At 34.4% G+C, this 24,912-nt stretch overlaps 1 pseudogene; it reads left to right on the forward strand.

The window, feature by feature from the left end:
• The first annotated feature begins 765 nt into the window (after positions 1–765).
• Positions 766–1,355, forward strand: LOC100973654 (sodium- and chloride-dependent taurine transporter-like; annotated as a pseudogene).
• Positions 1,356–24,912: the final 23,557 nt, after the last annotated feature.

Here is a 24,912-nt window from a genome sequence, read left to right on the forward strand (position 1 = left end):
CTATCATTAATTCTATTATTATCCTTCTCAAATTAATTCAGAGCTTAAAAATCATGTTACTATCTATGTAGTTACCTTTCCCTTTATTCTTCTAAGGCTGCATTGAGGTTATCAGAGAAAACAATACCAAGGAATATTAATTAGTTATCTTGTTGTGTAGAATTTATTTAAAATTATAGCGCTTAAAACATAGTTATAAATCCTAATATATTGCTATTACAGACATAAATTGTATCGGTGCTATTATAATAAAAAAGCCATATGATATGAGATGTTAAAAATAATTATTCATATTTGAAATAGAAGCCCTATATTTTAAAATGTTACAAAGAATAGACAAGAATACCATTCTAAATCCTTATATTTGTTTTCAGTGATAGATTATTCTTAGCTCCTTAGAGAGCTCATGGCCCCCAGGCATTTAATCTGTGGTTGAGAGATATTAACCTCTCTTTAACATTTTCACTGTAAGCTGCATAACAATAAATTCATTTCCACAAAGGAATAATTAGTGCAAACCTGGGTAAAATACCATCCAAAGTAGCTATTAATGTTAATTTCTACATCTCATTATTTATTTTTGTGTGTTTTCTTAGGGAAGGGAAAAAATTATGTAAACACAGACAGACCCCTTCCTTTTTTGTATCATTATTCAGGCACGTGTCAAAAACCTTTCTACCACCACGTTCTGGCTGTGCAACTTTGATTAAGTCGCTTAACGTCTCTGAGCCTTAGTTCCTCATCTCCATGTGGGAAAACGAAGAGATGGCCACCAAGGAGAAGTTGCAGTGTCTGAAAGATTTCCACAAGGACATCCTGAAGCCCTCGCTGGGGAAGAGCCAGAGAGCGCGGTCTGAGGACAAGGCCGAGGGAAAACCTCCGCAGAGGCAGAAGTGGTCTAGTCTAGCAAGATCGACTTGGTGATCTCCGTGGCTGGCGGCTTCGTGGGCCTGGTCAACGTCTGGCGCTTCCCATACCTCTGATACAATAATGGTAAGGTGAATTTCTCTTACTTTCCTGTTTGGAGCGGCCTGCCTGTGTTTTTCTTGGAGATCATCACAGGCCAGTACACCTCTGAAGGGGGCATCACATATTGGGAAAAGATCTGGCACTTGTTCTCTGGCATCGGCTCTGCCTCCATCGTAATTGTGCCCTTCCCGAACGTCCACTACATCGTCATCCTGGCCTGGGGTACATACTACCTGTTCCAGTCCTTCCAGAAGGAGCTGCCCAGGGCACACTGCAACCACAGCTGGAACATGCCCCCCTGCATGGAGGACACCATGCGCACGAACGAGAGTGTCTGGATCACCATCAGCTCCACCAACCTTACCTCCCCTGTCACTGAGTTCTAGGGGCGCAACGTGCTGAGCTTGTCCCCTGGAATCGACCATCCGGGCTCTTTGAAATGGGACCTCTCTCTCTGTCTTCTCTTTGTCTGGCTAGCCTGTTTCTTCTGCATCTAGAAGGATGTCAGGTCCACGGGGAAGGTCGTCTACTTCACAGCCACGTTCCAGTTCGCCATGCTCCTGATGCAGCTGGTCCGAGGGCTGATGCTGCCCGGCATGGGTGCCGGCATCAATTTTTCTCTCTATCCAGACATCACCTGCCTCGAGGGCGCACAGGTGTGTATTGACGCTACGACCCAGATATTCTTCTCCTAGGCCATCTGCCTGGGGGCCATGACCTCTCTACGGAGCTACAACAAGTACAAGTACAACTCGTACAGGGACTGCATGCTGCCTGGATGCCTGAACAGTGGTACCAGTTTTGTGTCTGGCTTTGCAATTTTTTCCATCCTGGACTTCATGGCACGAAAGCAAGGGGTGGACATTGCTGATGTGTCTGAGTCAGGCCTGGCCTGGTCTTCGTTGCCTACCCCAAAGCTGTGACAATGATGCCACTGCCCACGTTTTCGGTCCCTTTTTGTTGTTGTTGTTGTTGTGCTTCTCTTGCTTGGACTGGATGACCAGTTTGTTGAAGTCGAAGGGGAGATCTCGTCCTTGGTTGATCTTTACCCATCCTTCCTAATGAAAGGTTATCGTCGGGAAATCTGCACCGCCTTCGTGTGTAGCATCAGCTGCCTGCTGGGGCTGACAATGGTAACGGAGGTTGGCGTCTATGTCTTTGACTACTATGCAGCTAGCGGTGTATGCCTTTTGGGGGCTGCGTTCTTTGACTGTATAGTTATTGCCTGGATATATGGTGTTGATAATATTTATGACAGTATTGAGAACGTGATCGGCTATCGGGCCGGGCCCTGGATGAAGTACAGCTGGGCTGTGATCACTCCATTTCTCTGTGTTGGATGTTTTATCTTCCCGATCGTCAAGTACATACCCCTGACTTACAACGAAACCTACGTGGACACCAACTGGGCCATCGGACTGGGCTGGAGCCTGGCCCTTTCCTCCAGGTTGTGGGTTCCCTTGGTCATCGTCATCTGCCTCTGCCAGACCGAGGGACTGTTTCTCGTGAGAGTCAAGTAACTGCTGACCCTGAGGGAACCCAACCGCAGGGCTGTGGGGCGCGAGGGAGCCACACCCTACAGCTCTCGCTCCGTCATGAGCGCCGCTCTCATGAAACCGACCCACATCATTGGGGGTAGGAAATGCTTTCTTTAAACTATTATTCTCTGGGTTCTTGTTTCTCTGCTTCATTGTTTTAGAGTTTACCTTTCATATTAAAGTATTTACCCAAGTATGTGGGGACTTTTTATTTCTTTTCTTTGCAAGAATTATTTTTTTAATTACACTATTTGTAACAGAAAACTTGAAACATACACAAAGTAAAGGTACTATTATGATCAGTATGTATTCAGTATTTTGGTCAATCTTAATATAATTTTCTATATCTATATATAGATATATAGGTACATTATTTTGCTAGATTATTTTAAAGCAAATCTTACATAGCTTGCCTTTTCACCCAACAGTAATTTGGTATGCTTCATTAACTTTAATATTTTGATTTTACATTACCACCATGTCTTTAATAACTCAACAATATTCGTTACATTTTAATAATATCTTATACCCAGCCAAAATTTAAATGTTTCTTATTGTTCTAAATGTTATTTTAATTTTGCTTGCTTGAATTAGGATGCAAAGTTCACACACTGCATATTTGTTTACTTATTTTTAAAGAGGGAGTCATAATTTGGTACTCCTATGTCATAAATAAAAAGTCAATAGGAGTAATTGAGTTACTAGTTTTCAATATTGGCAATTTGATGATTATATTCCTTTTAAAGTCGTATAACTATGGTTGGATATATTGAGAGAGTTCATTTTCTCCTACTCATCAGTGTGTGTATGGATCTCTTTAGCAACATATCCAAAAAATTATAATCACACTTCTGCTTAAACAATTCCAGGGACAAGAATTTCACCATGTCCAAAGATATCAAATATCACAGTATTTGATATGTTGAATCATTAGACTTTGTTCTCATGTGGAAAAAACATAATTCCACATGGAATACATTGTTACTTTTCAATGATATATAGGATTATATATACTGATTCTACCAATTCTACATGAAATATGACACATTATTTTTTAAATATGCAGACTTTGTGTTTTAGAGCAGTTTTATGTATCACCTTACTCCCCTCTTCCAGCATGCACTGACATGGTATATTTGTTACAATTGATGAATCAATATTGGTTCATTGCTGTAAAAGCCCATACTTTTCATTGGGGTTCACTCCTTGTGTTGTACATTTTATGGGTTTCCACAAATGTACAGTTGCATGTATCCATTATAACATTGTCATTAAGTACAGTTTCAATGCCTTAAAATCCCTGCCCATTGCCTGTTCATCCCTCCTTCCCTTTAATAAAATCTCTGGAAACCACTGATGTTTGAATGTCTTTTACGCTTTGCCTTTTCCAAAATATCATGTAGCTGAAATCACACAGTGTGTTTTATTTTCAGATTGGCTTTTTTGTTTACTTAGCATGGAAGGTGCCTCTGTGACTTCCAATGGCTTAATAGCTCCTTTTTATCACTGAAAAATAATTTATTGTGTGGATAAAACAAAGTTTTTTATCCATTTACCTCTTGAAGAACATCTTGGTTCTGTCTAATTTGTGGCAATTAAGAAAAAGTAGCTATAAGCATTTGTATGTAGGTTTTTAGCTGGTCATAGTTTTTCACCTTATCTGGATAAGTACCAAGGAAGGCACTTGCTGGATCATATTGGTGAGAACTTTGTATGAAGTTTTTTGTGAGCTTTGTGTGAATCTGCCAAACTAACTTCCAAGGTGGTTGTACAAGTTTGCATTCCTACCAGAAAAGAAAAGGAAACAAAACAAAACACAAACAAAAAACAAAGAAAAATACCCGAGTGTTTGCTCCATATGCATGTCTTGTCAAAATTTGATGTTGACAGTGTTTTGAAGTTTAGATATTCTAATGTGTAATGATATCTTGTTGGTTTAATTTGTATTTTCCATATGTATGGCATATGATACAGAGCAACTTCTCATATGCTTATTTTTCATCTGTATCTTTTTTGATGAGGTGTTTGTTCTGATTATTTTCCAGATTTTTAATTGAATTGTTTGTATTTTTATTGCCATTGTTGTTGAGTTTCAATAGTTATTTGTCTATTTTGGATATCAGTCCTTTATCTGGTACATGTTTTGCAAAGATTTTTCTCCCATTCTGAGATGTGGTTTTTCATTCTCTCAACAGTATCTTTCACAGAGTATAAAATTTTATTTTTAATGTAGTCCAAATTTAAATTTTTTTTCCTTTTTGTGGATGGTGCCTTTGTGGTTGCATCAAAAAACATTTGCCAAAACCAAAGTCACTTAGATTTTCTCCTATCTTATCTTCTAGAAGTTTTTTTTAATTCTACTTCTAGATTCATGAACCATTTTAACTTTTATGAAAATCATAATTTTTCTCTTTTGCTTCATTTATTTGTATGTATAAGTTCGATTTTTCTTGTGCCATTTGTTGAAAAGGCTATCCTCTCTCTTTTCATTTGCCTTTCCCTCTTTTGTAAAAGATTATTTATTTATATTTGTATGGGTCTATTTTGGGGCTCCCTATTCTGTTCTTCTGAAGTATATGCCCAGTTTCTTCACCAGTGCCACATGGTTTTGATTACAATTGCTGTATAATAAGTCTTGAAATAGGGTAATGTCAGTCATCCAACTTTGCTCTTTTTCATTGATATTGTGTTTTCTATTCTGAGATTTTTGCCTTTCCATTGCAACCCATTTCTCTCTTTTTTTGGCAGATATTTTAACATTTAATGATATTAGTTCTATTTTCTTAATTGTCATACTTATCATCCATGGAATATTTTATTTTATTTTATTATTTCCATAGGTTATTAGGGGAACAAGTTGTGTTTGGCTTATGAGTAAGTTCGTAAGTGGTGATTTGTGAGATTTTGGTGCATCCATCACCTAAGTAGTATACACTGTACCCTAGTTGTATGTAGTCTTTTATCCCTGGCCGCCTTCTCCCCCTTTCCTCCTGAGTACCCAAAGTCGTTGTGTCTTTTTTTTTTCTTTTGAGACAGAGTTTCCTCTTGTGACCCAAACTGGAGTGCAATGGCACCATCTTGGCTGACCGCAACCTTTGTCCTCCATGTTCAAATGATTCTCCTGCCTCAGCCTCCTGAGTGGCTGGGATTACAGGCATGCACCACCACGACTGGCTAATTTTGTATTTTTAGTAGAGACAGTGTCTTTCCATGTTGGTCAGGCTGGTCTTGAACTCCCGACCTCAGGTGATCCACCCACCTCGTCCTCCCAAAGTGCTGGGATTACTGGCGGGAGCTATGGCACCCAGCCTATTGTGTCATTGTTATGCCATTGCATCCTCATAGCTTAGCTCCCATGTATGAGTGAGAATACATGATATTTGGTTTTCCATTCCTGAGTTACTTCACTTAGAATAATAGTCTCCAATTTCATCCAGGTCACTGAGAATGTCATTAATTCGTTTCTTTTTCTGCCTAAGTAGTATTCTATCGAATATATATACCACAGTTTCTTTATGCACTCATTGATTTTTGGGCATTTGGGTTGGCTCTGTTTTTGCAATTGTGAATTGTGCTGCTATATACATGGATGGGCAAGTATCTTTTTCATATAGTGACTTCTTTCCCTCTGGGTAGATACCCAGTAGTGGGATTGCTGGATCAAATGGTAGTTTTATTTTAGTCCTTTAAGCAATCTCTCCATGCTGTTTTCCACAGTGGTTGTTTGTTTACATTCCCATTAGCAGTGCAGAAGTGTTCCCTATTCACCTCATCCATGCCAACATCTACTATCTTTTGATTTTTTTGATTATGGCCATTCTAACAGAAGTAAGGTGATATCACACTGTGCTTTTGATTTGTGTTTCCCTGATCATTAGTGATGTTGCACATTTTTTCATATGTTTGTTGGCCATTTGTATATCTTCTTTTGAGAATTGTCTATTTATGTCCTTAGCCCACTTTTTGATGGGATTGTTTGCCTTTTTCTTGTTGATTTGTTTGAGTTCATTGTAGAATCTGGATATCAGTCCTCTGTCAGGTGTATAGATTGTAAAGATTTTTTCCCATTCTGTGGGTTGTCTGTTTACTTTGCTGACTGTCCCTTTTCCCACTCAAAAGTTTCTAGCAACAGCAGTTAAAAAAGACAAAGTGGAACATTATGTAATGATAAAAGGACTAGTCCAACAAGAAAATATCACAATCCTAGCCATACATGCACCTAACACTGGAGCTCCCAGATTTGTAAAACGATTACTAATAGACCTAAGAAATGAGATAGACAGCAACACAGTAATAGCAGGGGACTTCAATACTCCACTGACAGCACTAGGCAGGTCATTAAGACAGAAACTCAGGAAAGAACAATGGATTTAAACTACACTCTGGAACAAATGGACTTAACACCTATATACAGAGCATTTTATCCAATAACCGCAGAATATACATTCTTTTCAACAGCGTATGGCACTTTCTCTAAGATAGGCCATATGACAGGCCATAAAACAAGCCTCAATAAATTTAATAAAACTGAAATTATACCAAGCACTCTCTCAGACCACAGTGTAATAAAGCTGGAAATCAACTCCAAAAGGAACCTTTGAAACTATGTAAATACATGGAAATTAAATAACCTTCTCTTGAATGATCATTGGGTCAAAAATGAAATCAAGATGGAAATTAAAAAATTATTTGAACTTAATGACAATAGTGACACAACCTATCAAAACCTCTGGAACACAGCAAAAATGGCGCTAAGAGGAAAGTTTATAGCCCTAAACACCTACATAAAAAACTGTGAAAGAGCATAAACAGACACTCTAAAGTCACACCTCAAGGAACTAGAGAAACAAGAACAAACCAAATCCAGCAGAAGAAAGGAAATAACCAAGATCAGAGCAGAACTAAATAAAATTGAAATGAAAAATACAAAAGATAAATGAGACAAAAAGCTGATTCTTTGAAAAGATAAATAAAATTGGTAGACCATTAGCAAGATTAACCAAGAAAAAAAGAGAGAAAATCCAAATAAGCTCAATAAGAAGTGAAACAGAGATATTACAACTGACACCACAGAAATACAAAGCATCATTCCAGACTACTATGAACACCTTTATGTGCATAAACTGAAAACCTAGAAGAGATAAATAAATTCCTGGGAAGATACAACCCTCCTAGCTTATATCATGAGGAACTAGATACCTTGTACAGACCAATAACAAGAAGCGAGATTGAAATGGTAATTAAAAAATTACCAACACGAAAAAGTCCAGGACCAGATGGATTCACAGCAGAATTCTATCAGACGTTCAAGGAAGAGTTAGTACCAATTCTATTGATACTATTCCACAAGATAAAGAGGGAACCCTCCCTGAATTATCCTGTGAAGCCAGTATCATCCTAATACCAAAACCAGGAAAGGACATAACCAAAAAAAAAAAAAAAAACCAAACAAACAAACAAAAAAACTACAGGCTAAAATTCCTGATGAACATAGATCCTAAAATCCTTAGCAAAATACTAGCTAATCAAATCCAACAACATAAAAGACAATCCACCATGATAAAGTGGGTTTCATAGCAGGGATGCAAGGATGGTTTAACATATGCAAGTCAGTAAATGTGATACACCACATAAACAGAATTAAAAACAAACATCATATGATGATTTCATAGATGCAGAAAAAAATTCCACAAAATCCAGCATCCCTTTGTGATTAAAACTCTCAGTAAAATCAGAATACAAGGGAGATACCTTAATGTAATAAAAGCCATCTATGACAAACTCACAGCCAACAAAATACTGAATGGGGAAAAGTAGAAAGCATTCCCGCTGAGAACTGGAAAAAGGGAAGAATGCCCATGGTATGGGGTAAATGGTAAGATTTACCCCAAACTCACCAGTAATGGTTTGATCTTGGTAGAATCAGGAACACTTATTACATCATGCATTATATACATTAATCAGTAGAGTGTAAGATGCACATTTTTTTCTATATTTTTGGAATATCAATTGCAACATCATGAACTATCATAAACTAGCACACACATTTTTTTTCTCATATAGGTTCAGTGATGATTACTAAGTAGATATAAGAATTTGGTTATTATTAGCTCTTCTGAGCAAATTTGTTAGGAATAGATCCTTAATTTCCATCTTCAAGCATAATCATCTTATCAATGGCAAAACAACAACAGTGAAACTGACTTTACGGAGTTGGAATCTAGGTTCCAGCCAACTGAAGACCACAACCAATTCCACCCTGCTCTGCTCCATTTAGCACAAATACAATACATCGAGTCCTGTAGAATTGTGTGAAAAAAAATGAGTAGTTTTGGAGCAGCCTGCCTCTGTACCTACCTACCTTAGCAAATAGCAGTAAATTACCACAGATTCATTATCAATGGTAGTAAATGGATCCACAGATCCATTCCCATTAATCACATTCTCCCCACTGATTTGCTTTACAAAGGCTAAGAGAAGGTGGAGTCTTTGCCATTTGCAGAGATTGAGGGACTAGTACATAAGTGATTATTCATTTTTTGCCTTATTACTATTGTAGACAGAAAGACAGTATGTGCTTTACAAATTTAGTAGATTGAAAACTTGTTAGGTAAAAATCCAGTTAATTGTACACTAAATTAACACAGCTAGTTAAAACTCAGATGATGCCCTTTTTTTGAAGTCCTCCTAACTTTTGCTGTCCTAGTTGTTGTCTTCTGTGTCCTTAGCTTTTTGTTCATGCACTTACTGTTACTTACATTATATTGTATGATAATTTATCTTCCTATATAGCTTTCCCTTTCACGAGACATTTAGTTCCTCTAAAATATCAATATGTCACAACCTAGCACATAAAAAGTAACCAGGGCGTATTGACCAGTTTTGAGAGAATGAATAAATATGTATGTTAAGGATGACATCTCCAGTTCTAATCATTAACATTACCATTTTTCTTCAGTTGTGGGCTATTTATATGCATCAATGTGGCCAACTTCTTAATTATATGTCTGATTGCTTTGGGGGATAAATGCTTTCTGTGTCCCTAATTTTACATATTTGGACCTCCAAGGGGGTAATTAATGGCATCAACTCTATTATCGTGTCACAGATAACTGGTGTTCATGTTATATTTTCTAGAGGAGACTTCTAAGAGAAGGTATATATATATATATATATGTATATATATATATATATATACACACTCATATATGCTTTTGAAATCACTTAATGAAGAGAGAACACGTTTATTATGAGAATTTTCCAAAACTAATAATTAGTGAAAGATAATGGATGCAAGTATGTACATATACTACAAGTATTTGCAAGAATCTGAAATTTTGAATTTCATAGTATCAGCTCCTCATCACAAACTAAGATAAATATATAAGCATATTCTGTGTCTTACCCAAATGTGTGCCAGTTGTACGTAAGGTACAAAAACAGTTCTTGTGCATGGCTATATTTCCTAATGCTAATAATCTGTGAGAATCTCAATAGTAAAAGTGTTTATTGTAAGACCATCATTATATAAAGAAAAACAAAAAGAAACAAAGAAAAGAAAAGTAAGATACAGAAGCCATCCTTGTTATTTGAAAGAAGAAACAGAAATAAATCAACACCAAATAGTTCATACGCTGTAATATTAAGGAAAGTTGGGACTTGAATTTAAGTAGACAAATATAGTGTATTTCACTGTTCCTGGAAAAAGAGAAACAGAATATTATCTACATCTACTGCTTGCCATATGCCTCCACATTTCCCCTGATTTTTGGATAGTAAGCTAAATCTATCAAGAAGAGCACAAAGAGGTAAATGACAAAGGTGAGCTAAAGCATTTGGCAGCATTTAAACAACATAATACAGGCTGTACTTATATCTGCCTTTGTGAAGATAAAAGGATGTTGTACTGGAAAACCATTCTAATTTTAGTAACTACCTCTATAAAACTGCAAGCAAATAATTTGCAAACAGCAGATAGTTCCATGATTTGCTCTAGGAGCAACTGTGTCTTAAGGAACTGATTTCCTTTTTGGTTTTCCCTTAGCTCGAGAATCTTAATTGTTAAAACTTTATGGGGAGTTTGGCCCTCAGTAGTTAAGATCATATTCATGCTTTTTTAGTTTTCTCTCTCTTAACACATTAAAATTGACCATTAAAGTGTAAACAACATATGACTTACAAGCCCTTTGAATGTATAACTTAATGCAAGTATTGTGTTCTTATAATTTTGGTGTATAATAAATGACTTCATATGCTCTATACTTCATAAATAAAAGTACCTGGCTACTGCACATCTCCACCTAGGCTAAAGGGAAACTTGTATATTCCTTTCTTATTCATAACATATAATACAACATCAGAAACTGTGACATAATGAAATCATAAAAATAGTCTTAGTATAAAAACATAGACATTAAATGCCTCCTCAGCAAGCATTTTAGTTATTGCTATTTTCATTATTAGAATATTTAAAATTTAGCCATTTTTCAAACTAATCTGCAGTTATATATATATATACTACAGTTCCTTGATAATTTTATCCATCTTTGAACTTCACCATTTCATATACACATATGCCAAAATTATGTATATACATATATGTACATATGATATATAATTATATATAATTTAACAAAAATATAATTATGAAGTTTGAAATAAGAAGAGGCTAATATATTTTAAAATAGGTGGGATCATCAGATAGATACATCTACAGATATTCACATAAGCAAAATATCTTTCATAGCTATTCCAAGACAGTTATTATGTTGTAAAGCTTGGATGTAGAAGTGTGTGGCACAAAATAAAAAGAACAAATTATGAGATAGGATACATATTTCATTATAAGGATAATAATTTTATTGTAAACTTGCTAATATGTATTATACTATAGCAATTACCTAAATGTACGTGTACGTCATTAAAATATCTATGACATTTTAAGCATTTCTATTAATATTCCAAAGTTAGAGTTAATGAGTAATTTACATTAATCCTATAAATACAGAATAAATAGTAGTACATATTAATAAAAGGATATAATCAATATTGTTCCCTAGATTTGAATAATAAAATATGAACATAAGATTGTCTTCCAGTGAAACATTCAACCTGGTCTCTGCCTCTCCTCCAGGAATTTCATGTCTCTCCTTTCTTATGAATACTCAAGATTTTTGAAGACTAAGCTATACACAGCCACCTCCTTAATATCATATACTGATAGTAGAGAGTAAATTTATTTGGATCCTGATTCACCGTATTCACGGAAGTTGAATGCACATATATCCATTTAGCCAATGGTTCTTCTTATAGATGGATTTCGTCTGTTCACTTTTTTTCTTATATTTTTTCCTAACCTTTAAAACAAGTTTTTGGATTGCAAGCTACTTTTGGATGGGTCTTATTAGGATTTGATCACACCATTTATATTAATAACATAGCACATCAACTGACACATAATGAGAACTGAATAAATGTAATTCTTTTTTATTCTGGGCCTAAATATTGTTTAAATAAGCAGGGAAAAACTAAAGTTGATTTTTAAAAAATAATTCTTTGGTTTTACTGTTATGACGATTTTCCACATGGGATAGGCTGGTATTTAGCTCCTACTCAGGATTGGTCTTCTTTGGGCAAGTTTTCACATTAGTATCACTTTTGTAATCACTATTTATGCACAAAGTTGCAACAATATTATGGTTGTCTCTTCAGAGTGAGAATTTTGATAAAGTCTAATAAAAACCCATACTTCCTCTGAGATTTTCAGAAAATCCACTATGATATTCCCTTTATGCCTGCTGGTTCTGGATAGTGTATTTGACTTAGTATGGCCCCAGCAGAGACTATTATGAGACTTTTATTTGTTGCTTGCAGAAAAAGCTCTTTTTTGTGCATGATGATCAGTATGTATATGAGCCCAAGACTGTTGAAGAAAATTTGCTAAAGTAAGAAATAAAGGAAAGATGAAGGAGGCAGAGCTCAGAGATCTGGAGAAAAAGAAAAGCCTTGGGTTCTTATTAAATAATGTAACTGAAGCCTGGCCAGTCTATTGACTTTTAATTTACTGAACTTCATAAATTCTCTTTTTAATTTTAGTCAGTTTTATTTTTTTAAAACAATCATGCCCCCTTAATTGTGAAGTCTGATCCACGTTATATAATGTGTTGAATATCTCAAAATATGGAAAATATGAATATACATCCTCCAAACTTCTGAGTTACTGCTACAATTCCCATTTTTTTTTTAATGTGAGTAAACTCATCCCTGGAGTAGTTATGTGAATTTTCTCAAAGTAGTTGTTCACTGTTGAATACCAAATTTGACACAAAAACAGTCTCCAGTCTTATATAATTTTAATTTTTATAAGAGAGACAACCTCATGAAAAACACCAATACACACTTTGTGTTGTGTGGATTATGATGCCAAAATAATCACTACCATTCTGAACTCTGTAATCTCCCTCACCTATTAATTTGGCTATTTCTTGGCCAATTTTAGACAATATTCTTTCTTCATAAAATGATTTCATATCAGTTAGACCTAGATCCTGCTCATTTTCCCAAAATTTTCTTTATTTTTATTTTGTTTTGTTGGTCCAGCTACATCAATTTTTCATTCAAAAATACATGTAGACAAAATTGTAACTAAAAGGTCATCAATTTTAATGACTAATTTGGCAAAAACTGATATCTTACAAAAATTGCCTTAAGCTCCAGAGTCTGCACTAGATTGAGAATTAGTCTTAGCCAAGGACACTGCTAGAGAGGAGATGGGTGAATGGGCACTGAGATGATGGCTAAGGCCCAAAGCACACTGTTCTTGCCTTACTGCCAGGGGGATATTGACAAGCTTGACAAGAACAAGTGCATGGACAAAAACAGAAGGCAGTGGTGAAGGCAGCGGTGGCTGCTACATCAATAAAGCTCTTGGCTTATTATTAGTCGGCCAGCTGTTAAACTATTTTCTTTCAACTCTAAACCTGATGATCTATACCCTACTTTTTGATGCCAGGGATGGAACTTTGCAAACTGTCTTTCTTCTTTGCCAGCTGGCTTCTCCTTAGGTTATGCAAATAGAGAACAATGGAGAGAGTTTGGAGGGACAGGAGGCAGGAGGAGGGACAGGAGGCAGGAGGAGGGACAGGAGCTTTCTCCTTCCTGTGTGCATTCTTCTCTTGTCAGTGGCTCTTCAGAAGCACTCTTCACTCTGGCAGTGGCAGTTGGCTTTATTATCTAGCTTATTTTGGTCTTTTCAATATCAGCCTTACTACTCCCCTTCAGAAGTCTGGACTGTAGCTGTCAGCTCAGAAGTAAGACTCCCAGATGCATAGGACACTCCACCCTGCTGAGGTGCAGCTATATCTTGGACAAACGTGCCCAGGGGTTATTGATATGATTCTTATTTCTTGATAACATTTTCCATCAAGTTTTAATTCTATTTCTAGTTGAACACATACACACACATACACACATGCATACATAATACATACAGGTGATCTTCAAATATGTCACTTTGTTCAATGTCATCTCATTATAATGTTGAAGAGAAAAGAAATTGATTCCCAGCTGGAGCTACAGTGTGTGTGGAGTTTGCATGTTCTTCCCATGTCTGTGCAGGTTTGCTCTGCGTATTCTGGCTTCCTCCCACTTTCCAAAGATGTGCATATCAGGTTCATTGCAGTGTGTACATTGTGCCATAACAATGTAGGATGAGTGAGTGTGGGTGTGGGTGTGAGGGCACCTGCCATGGGATGGAGTTCTGACCTGCACTTGTTACTGCCTTGCATCCTGAGCTGTCCAGATACGCTCTGGCCACCTGCGACCTTGAGCTAGAATAAATGAATGAATCATGATCTTAATTTGTATTTATCTGTCTTAAATGTATGTACAGGTTACATTCATTTTAATGTTTAATATTAGTAGTGTTTTGTTATCTATTTAGAAGTGTATAGATGTTTTTGTGACTACAAATATGCCATGGGAACTTAGCCCTTGATTATATCAATTAGCCTATGAAAAAAATTGGTTTTGTTATATGCTGTTTTGCTTGAAATCAAAGTTCTCGCATCTATTGTAGAGGTTGTGAGGATTTACTATATATATATGTAAATATAATATATTTTGTATAATATATGTATTATATAATATATACTAAATATATTATTTAATATAAACTATATAATATATAATAAAATTATAAAATATATTATATTTCATATAATTTTAATTGTAATGCATAATTATATGAAATACAATTATAATTAAATATAACATGTGTAAATATTTTATATTATATACTTCTAATAATTATATAACGTAAAATATATTGCATATATGAATACAATATATTTTATGTATGTGTGCACATATTAATACATGTATTAGTCCATTCAGGCTGCCACAACAAAATGGTTTAGATTGGGAAGCTCAGATATTACAGAAATGTATTTCTCACAGTTCTCGAGGCTAGAAAATCCTAGGTAAGTTGCCGGCAGATTTGGTGTCTGGTGAGGGCCTTCTTGCTTCATAGATAGAGGTCTTCTCACTGTAACCTCACATGGCAGAAGGGACAAATGAGTTCCCTTGGACTCTTTATGAGGACTCCATATCCATGACCTAATCTTTTCCCCAAAAGCCTTCACTCCAAAGATCATCACTTCGGGGTTAAGATTTTAACATATGAATTTTGAGGAGAAAGAAGTATTCAGAATATTCAAGTAACATATGTATGTATAAATTCAAATAAATATCATGTGCACACACACAATATATATAAACATATATGTTTATACATATATTTATATATAAATATATAGACATATATATATAAATATATAAACATATATAAATATATAAACATATATATAAATATATAAACATATATATATTTATAGATATAGCATGTTCATATTTATTTGAATTTATATATAAATATAAACTTTATTCACATTTGAATATTTACATTTATTTGTTCATAGTATTTACTTGAATACTTGAATTCAATTATTTTTTATATGTGTACATATATATATAGTGTGTGTGTTCATAATATTTATTTGAATTTTTTTCATGCTGTTTAGACCCTCTATTATATTTGAACTAAGGTTAAGAATCAATGTTTTTCAGTTTAATTTGTAGCTATAGTATACTTAACATATAGCCCACAAGAATTTTGAACCATAGAAGAACTTAATATGTTTTCAGAAGTTTTCATGGATAAGACAAATAATATGACAGAAATGAGAAAATGCAGCCACAGGAAATTTTCTTAAACATTGTATTCCAAAGCATGAAGAACATTTCTAATGATGACATAGGTTATCCAGAGAACGGCCAGAAGAAAATTCAAACTACAAGAATAACATCCACTTACTAGCCTTCTATTTTGGAAATTATATTATTATATAAACCAGTGCCAAGTAAAATAGAATTATATATATTTTATTAGGTACAGTTGTGTGAGTTTTATTTAGCCTTTCCAACATAATTTTATAAGTTGCAGTCATTTTTCAACCTAACGAATAATACAATAAATACAACTAAAGTTCTTGAAGGGATAGAGTTATTTTATGAATAGAATTTATATGTATCATTGTAGACAAATAAATTAAGCTAACGATCTAGCATTGGACTGATGAGGGGAATTAAACGCAATAATCAAGGGTGTAGAATTAATATGCAGAGTTGCTGTCTACCTGAAATGTCTAAGAGGTAGGATTTGTGTCTTTTTTATATTTCCCATAGCAGTCTTATATGTATAAAACAAAGCAATGACTTCCTCTGTCGCACCAGCTGTATGTACCCCTTGATGTTATAAAAGAGATTGGCTTATCATCTAAGGCCCTTTCATAATTAATGAAAGAGGGAAAGAAAATGAGCAAATGATTTAAAAATAAACAGTGGTTTAAGGTAAAAATAAAATTTTACATCAGGAAAAAGGGAATGAATTGTCCCAGGGGAATGAAATACTAATGATTTCTCCCACTATACTGAGTATTAAATTCATAAAGACATACACTGCTGGTCAGGTGATATGCTAGTTGCTCAATGGTTTTACTTTCACTGGTTACCATCTTCAGAAGACACATGGATATGACAAGGATAAATATGGATTCATACACACAGGCACTGATAAAACTTCAGAGTTTATTGAACATAATAATTCAGCAGCACAACTCTGTCAACAATTACATCCAAAAAGACACAAGTAATTTTGTCCAGGCTATCAAGACGTGAAGAGAATGTAAGAAAAAAAAAAAAGGAAAAACAGAAGTTTCCAACCAACCACACACACACACACACACACACACACACACACACACACACACACACACACACACAACATTCTAACATCAAAAGCTTTGAACTAGAACTAGGCAGTGATTTCCTGATTAATGGGCTGTGTAATGAAAGAGATGCTTGAGCGTGACCTTTTCCAATCTATATAACACGAACTGTAGTCACTTAGGTGCCCCACAGAAGTGTTTTCAGGGCAAAATGTTTTCAGAAAAAAAAAGTATTCTCTATGAAAGAACTAGACTATTGTCTCGGTAATTTTTAAGAGATACTATACCAGTTCATTTTAAATATTATATAATTTTAAATAAGTACTAAAAATATGCTATGTTATTTAATCTTAAAAAACCATAAACTTTATTTTTAAAAGTTTAAATTATAAAAAAGGGAAAAATATATAGGAAGAAATGTTTGAATTGCAGACTTACATGTTCTTATTTTTTTCAGTACAGAATCAATTGTATTTTACCTTTCTTAAGATGAAGATAGAAAGGGATGTTGACTGACATACAACAGCAGGTAATCAGACATATCCAGAAAATTTTATCAATAACAAAAATTTTGACAATAAGACTTTTTTTCCAACAAAACTATTAAGAGTAATTTCACATTTATAGGTAATTTTCAAACTCCTCCATCATCAATTATCTATATTGCACCTAACACCATGGTCTTCTCAATGCTCCCCAATGCCACCTACAGGCACAAGAAACAGACTTAAAAAGGACATTAAGAAATTGATATGATTAGAAATCATTCTTATTTTAAAGTTTTTTTCCTTAATTCTTTTGTATCAGAAAAAAAAGCAAGTCTTTGTCATCCATTGGCTAGAAGCCTTCAAAATTTTGAAAGCAAATACAATTTCTAAGAATGCCAGGAGAAAATAAGGCTTTGAATCTATAGAGTAAATAAGAAAGCGCCACAGCCTACTTTCTGGAAGTATGTTCTAGGCTGAATTGCGTCCTCCAAATACTGACATTCAAATCCCAAATAACTCATAATGTGACCTTGTTTTGAAATAGGGCCATTGTACATGTAATTGTCAAGTCCATTAGTGTGAGACTTCAGCCCATGTGACTAGTGTCCTTATAAATACAATGTTTATAGAGAGAATGCCACATGAACACAAAGCAGAAATCAGGGTAACGTGGGTTTTTTTTTTTTTTTTTTTTTGACAGAGTCTTGCTCTGTCGCCCAGGCTGGAGTGCAGTGGCACGATCTCAGCTTACTGCAGCCTCTGCCTCCTGGGTTCCAGAGATTCTCCTGCCTCAGCCTCCTGGGTAGCTGGCATTACAGGCGCACGCCACCATACCCCGCTAATTTCTGTATTTTTAGTAGTGATGGAGTTTCCCCATGTTGACCAGGCTGCTCTCGAACTTCTGACCTCAGGTGATCAGGCCACCTCGGCCTCCCAAATTGCTGGAATTACAGGCATGAGCCACCGTGCCTGGCCAGGGTAATGTGTTTAAAAGCCAAGGAATGCCAAACTGCCAGCATATCTCAAAAAGCAAACAGGAAGAACTGGAACAGATTTTTTCCTAGTGCCTTTAAACAGAGAACGGCCCTGCCAACATCTTGACCTCAGGCTTCTAGCCTCCAGAACTGTGAAACAATACACTTGTGTTGCTTAAGCCAGTAAATTTATCGAACTTTGTCACAGCATCCCTAGGCAACCAATACAAAGTGTTATGCCATGGAGGTCACCTGCCTCTGCTGAGTGTAGACAGCAAGGGTTCTCTTTTGATGGCACTAAAACACACACAACCTTCATGCCAATCATATTCAGTATCCTGTGGGGCAAGAAAGCTAAGCGATCTTAACATAGTAAGACTAAATTTAATATTCCATACCCATTAGATTAGATTTTATTAGAAACAATGTAAAAATAACTAAGTATAAAAAACAAATTCAGAGCATAAGTAGGAATTAAATCAGTAATATTAAATTAGTCTGCTTAAGAGAAAAAATGAACATAGTGTAGTAACATAAATGAAACAGTATAGTAACATAAATGAAACAGTATAGTAACATAAATGAAAAAAGTATAGTAACATAAATAAAACATAGTTTAGTAACATAAATGAAGCATAGTACAGTAACAATTTGGACCTCAAGTTATTTTATTAGCTAAAGAGGATTTATTTCTTTTTAATTTTAAATGTGTGATGTTTAATGACAATAAAAATAACAATAAAATTAATAGAAATTGTATTTGTATTCAAAATCCAGCCAGACACTTACTCGCAAAACCAGTTCCTCTCCTGTTAAAAATTGTTTTTGACACTGGTATTCCACCATATAGTAAAACATAAACTGAAAGTTTTGTATGTATTTTTAAATAAATATAAGGCTGTTTTTAATTTATTTATTAATGTGGCATATAAACTGTTTTTTCAAAAAGATTAAATTACATAGCAAATATTGGAAATGGCTTGCTCTTGTTTAATAGAGCTCAGAGTATTTTGCAAAATTAAAGTGTTGAATAACCCCATGTTCTGGGAGTGTATTACAGTTTCAGAGAAGACAGCATCTTTAATCTGCTGTGGTATGGAAAGTGCTTCAATTCCACTTGGGGACTTCAATTCATATGTATGTCAGCATTGTCAATTAATGCTGACATTTGGTAACATGATTATAAATACGATTTACATATTCTATTATTTTTTCATTGTTATCAGTAGAATAGCTTACTATTCAAATTGTTATTTTCCTGTTTTTAAGATAGGAAGAAGCCTCATTGTTATAGTAGCAGATATGTCAGAAAAAAAATAAGACTGCATTATACACACTCATTGATCTAATTGATTTTTCTTTCAGAAATGTAAAAGTGTGAAAAATGTACATATTAGAAATAAGAAAATGTGGCAATAAGAAAAGAAACTGTGTCTTTTCATGATAGTTTCTTTTTTATTACACATTAAGAAAAGTCAAATAGGAAAAGCTTGAGGAAAATCTCCAAAATAAATACTTGGTGAACTATTTCTCTCTCCTTGGTCCCCACCATATATTCTTTAATTTTATTTACTTTTTGTTCCTCCAGTCAAACTCCCGCTGTGAGGCAACAAATAAACTATAAGACTATGAGGAAAGTGCTATGGAATATGGTTTGTTGGTCCCCACCAAAACTCATGTTGAAAATTAGTCCCAATGTGATAATGTTAGTTAGTGGGGCCTAGTGGGAGATTTGTAAGTAAAGGAGGCTGATCCCTCATGAATGACTTGATGCTGTTCTTGCGGTAGTGAATGAGTTCTCGCTGTTGCGAGATTGGATTATCTTGGGAATGGATGAGTTCCTGCGATAGCGTGCTGTTACACAGCCAGGACATCCTTCAAGGTTTTCCCTCTTCACTCATCTGCTTCTTTTCTGACCTTCTTTCCCATCCCGTGATGCAGCATGAAAGTCCCCGCCAGAACCCAGGGTCATGCCCTTGATCTTCTCAGCCTGCAGAACTGCGAGCTAAATAAACCTCTTTTATTTATAAATTACCCAGTCTCAGATATTCTTTCACAGCAACATGAAACGGACTAAGACAGGAAGCAAACACAACTGCATTTTTTTAAGCAACAGTAAAGTATTTGGAGTTTTAACAAGAAACTGTGGAATACTTACTTTCCTTCTTTTGAGATCCTAGATCACTTTTATCATTTAAGGTGGGGAACATGTAGCTCCACTTTGTTTCACTTGGTTTTCAAATTCTGTGTGTGTGTGTGTGTGTGTGTGTGTGTGTGTGTGTGTGTGTTTACATCAGGGAAGATATAAGAAAACAATAGTCACTCTCAATGACTCAGAATTATACAGGCAATATTATTGTGAGTTTCATTCTAATGTTAACCTATTACCAAAGAAACACAGATTTATCTATCTTATTTGGAAGGGAAGGTAAAAATATTTTCTACATATACGTATCTATATACTTACATGGCATCATACTATCTCAGTCAATATTATTATTATTATCATCATCATCATTATTATTTTTATGTTAAGGTTCACTTTTGATGTTGTACATATTCTGTGGGTTTGGACAAATGTATAATGACATGTATCTGTCATTATATTGTTATACAGAGTATTTTCAGTGCTCTAAAATTTCTTTATACTCTGCCTAATTATTCCTCCTTCCCCCTCACCTCCTGGCACTCACTGTTCTTTTTACCATAGTTTTGACTTTTCCATAATGTCATATCTTTGCAATCATAAGTATGAAGCCTTTTCAGATTGTCTTCCGTCACTAAGTAACATGCATGTAAGTTTCCTCCATGTTTTTTCATTGCTTGATAGCTCATTTAATTTTAGTGCTGAATAATATTTCATTATTATTGTGTCACAGTTTATCCATTCAGGTATTGAAGGACATCTTGATTGTAAGTTTCGGCATTCACGAATAAAGCTGCTAGAAACATCCATGCGCAGGATTTTAGGTGGACAAACATTTTTAACTCCTTTGGGTAAATACCAAGGTACAATCATATGGTAACAGTGTATTTAGTTTTATAAGGAACTTCCAAACTCTCTTCCAAAGTGGCTATAACGTTTCATATTTTCCCAGGAAAGAACGATTGTTCTTTCTGTTCTACATCCTCACCAGCATTTGGTGTTGTCACTGTCTTGGATATGGACCATTCTAATAAACATGGAGTGGTATCTCATTGTTGTTTTAGTGTGCATTTCTCCAATGGTGTAAAATGTTGAGCATCTTTTCATATGCTTATTTACCACCTGTGTATCTTTGGTGAGAATATGTTTAACTAGGAAATATATTTACTTCATTTAATCCAAAAATGTATTAAAGGATCTTGGGTAGTTTATTTCTAAGAGGGACAAATGATTATCACAGAGGAGTACATGTGTGCTCTCTCTGTGTCATTATGGACACCAAATATGGGGTTTTGTGTCCAGTGCTTCTATCACTACCACTCCTGGGTCTCCACCTCACCTCACTTCATGAAAGTATTTGATTACAAATAACACTGGGTTATTTGACTTTCTGCTGAATTGGAATTTTTAGTGGAAACCTCCAAATGGCAGCTCCTAGATCATATGCCTAGCTCCGAGATGCAAAAGAGTCTACAACAGGTAATTATGTCTTCCATGTTGGGAAATAAGAATGGAAATTTGAGACACATTAAGATTTCAAAATGACATTAAAAAGAAAATAGGCTTCCACAAGCATCTGCTGTCTATCCCTTTATATGTGCATAACTAGCTATGTCCTACTTCCAATGACCAGGCCTTTTAGCTGTTGATTTCATACTGTTCAGGTCTCTGTCAAGTATTATTTGTGGTTGACTTGTCTCTTTACTATTGTGGATGTTTCTGGTGCCTCAGTCTTTTAGTTTTCATTGGACAGGTCTTGCAAAAGGCTATGCAGTGGTGACACCAGCTTCCACTCAGTTTTGTAGGGGTTCCCAAACAGTGACTTTGCAGGAAAGATTGACACAATATCACATACAAAATATTATCCTGAAAATCCTGAAGTAATAGTAGAATTATGTTTTAGTTTATAAAATTATGGAATGTGGGTTCCTATCTTCAAACAGTCTAACTATAAAAGAAACAACAGAATATATTAGACTGACAAAAATGAACAGACTCTATACAAAATGATTGGGCTATTTTAGTAAAGACATTCTTTTGTAGATTGTAATAAATAATTTATAATTTGTACTCTTGTAGATAATTTTATTATCTGTATTTGCACCTATTTAACATGACATTTTAAAATTACTAAATACTCACCAAAACAGGAAGTGTATCTGTGCAGTATATTTTAAGGTCTCTTGTAGGACATTCTTTCTTGAGTAAATAGATTCTGAGATCTCTAAAACTACTTCATGTCATTATATTACTAACTGCAAGTGATTTCTTAGCCATTCCACTACAGAAACGTGGGTTAAAGAAGAAAAATGCTACAGCCTGTTAAACATTATTTCTATAATGTTATGTTGCATTCGATATATATATTTAATATTTATATCTATTGAATAGATTTAATATAACATGACATTATAGAAATAGTTACAGACTATTATATATATATATATACACACACACATATACATATATGTAACTCATAGTCGGCATATGTTTAAGTAGCTTTAGAAATATTTTATGCTTTCAGAACTTGTTGACCATTACCTTTTTGCTACATAATCTAGAAATACTTTTATTGATTTTTTAAAAGTAATCCATCATGATTTGTTGTTCATAAATTTGATTATACAAAAGTGCATTAGTCTCATGAACTGAAGTTCAGCATTTTGGTGTTTAAATCTGCACAGTTTAAAATAGACTGTTTTCAAAACCAAAGATATATTTCAGATGCATTGCTCCCTGAGGAATGCATGACTTTGCATAGCAATGGATTTATAGGAGATCATGGAATAACTAAAGCCTTTAAACAACTCCTTGTTTTTCTTTACTAACTTCTGGCATTAAAGGCACTCAATACATTTAAGATAGTCCCTGTTACTTCTGATAATCTCGTAGCAAGTTTATTTATTCAAATTTTTAGTGAACCCTCTCCAACAAAATAGAGCCGATCATACACTTTAATGACTTTTAATGGATAATCATTGATTAATAAAATGCCTTCACTGCAATATTATCAAGACTATAAAAATGATTTAAGTGTGAAGAATTGGGATCAGGGAGTTGTAAAAATATATTTTCCTATCAAAACAAGGACTGAAAAAATTACTTATTTAGTTACATGGATGTATCTTGAAATATATTCAGCTTTACTAATACAAAATAGATTTACTAAAACTCACACCAATTTCTAACACACAGATACACATGCACACACACTCAAAGAACACCCATAGCAGATGAAAACTGTGAAAAATGAAATAAACCAGTCATATTTAAGCATAGTTAAGTCAATAAGTTAGAAAGAGATTATTGCTGGAAAAGCCTGATTCGTGTTTGATGATTGATCATACTGTCAACGAAACAAGATTATTTGATCTTCCACTGATAACTAACATAACATGAGCCTATATGTGTGTGTGTGTGTGTGTGTGTGTATTATCTAATATTTTCATGCCAACTTTCTGCTCATTTGGCATGTATAATCATACACAATGTAGAAGTAAAAAACATATTTTGCTTTTCATTCAACATACCGCAAGTTAATGGTACATATTAGTAATTTTATTAATTTCTTGGTACAAATTCTGCCAATTCATGTTTATAGTTGATATTTCTGTTCAATACTTTTTGTAACTAAAATACAATTTAATACAAAACTAATTTTTGCATATATTCTGAGTTTCCTTTATTGGCTAACCCAGAAGCATAGTCACAATACTACTACAGAGAGTTTGTTATTTATAAGATATATTACACAAGGAAGTACTTAATAAGAAAGTTTAGCTTCTGAAATAGTTAAAAGAGAGAGCTATCTAAAAAGTATGAGGCAAAGAGATGAATAAATATGTATAATATTTTAATATATCAAATAGATGGGCCACTAATAAAATCATGTATTCTGTATATAAGTTGTAACGATTTTACTATGAAGGGTAAGTTTTTATTTTTTAACATACTGGTCTAGTAAAACATCTATTTGCATTTTTATTTATTCATTATGACACAATCAAAATATTACAAATCACTTAGATATCTTAAATATAGCGTACTTTCAAAAACAAAAAGGATGTCTATATGCCGTTAATAATTAGACAATTCTAACTTATTTCTATTTGGCTATCTTGAAGATAAGTTTCATTTTCTTTATTCTAAGAATATACTGGTTCATTTAACTGCATTCTGTTCTATCAATCATGTTGCTGAAAGTAGTCATTTTCTTATTTCAATTGCTTCTGGAAATCATATTTTATAAAAACTCAGATACATGTTTCACATGAGCATTGGTGGTAAAAGTGGTTAATAAGCCTGTCAGTTAGGCAAGCCCAAGTGATTTGGTCTGCATTAAAACAAACAAATAGGAAGTTTAGAAGCAGTGGTAGCACCCTTTGGTTGTCTTATTTCTTATTTCTTGATTGCTGTTTTATTTCTCTCTGTCAGTAAATGACTTCCATTCTTTCAGCATTCTCTATTTCATTACTCAAGTCTCTGTTTTCTACTTTCTCTTTCCAGTACCCG

This window comes from Pan paniscus, chromosome 22, assembly GCF_029289425.2.
Source record: "Pan paniscus chromosome 22, NHGRI_mPanPan1-v2.0_pri, whole genome shotgun sequence".
In the NCBI taxonomy this organism is placed as follows: domain Eukaryota; kingdom Metazoa; phylum Chordata; class Mammalia; order Primates; family Hominidae; genus Pan; species Pan paniscus.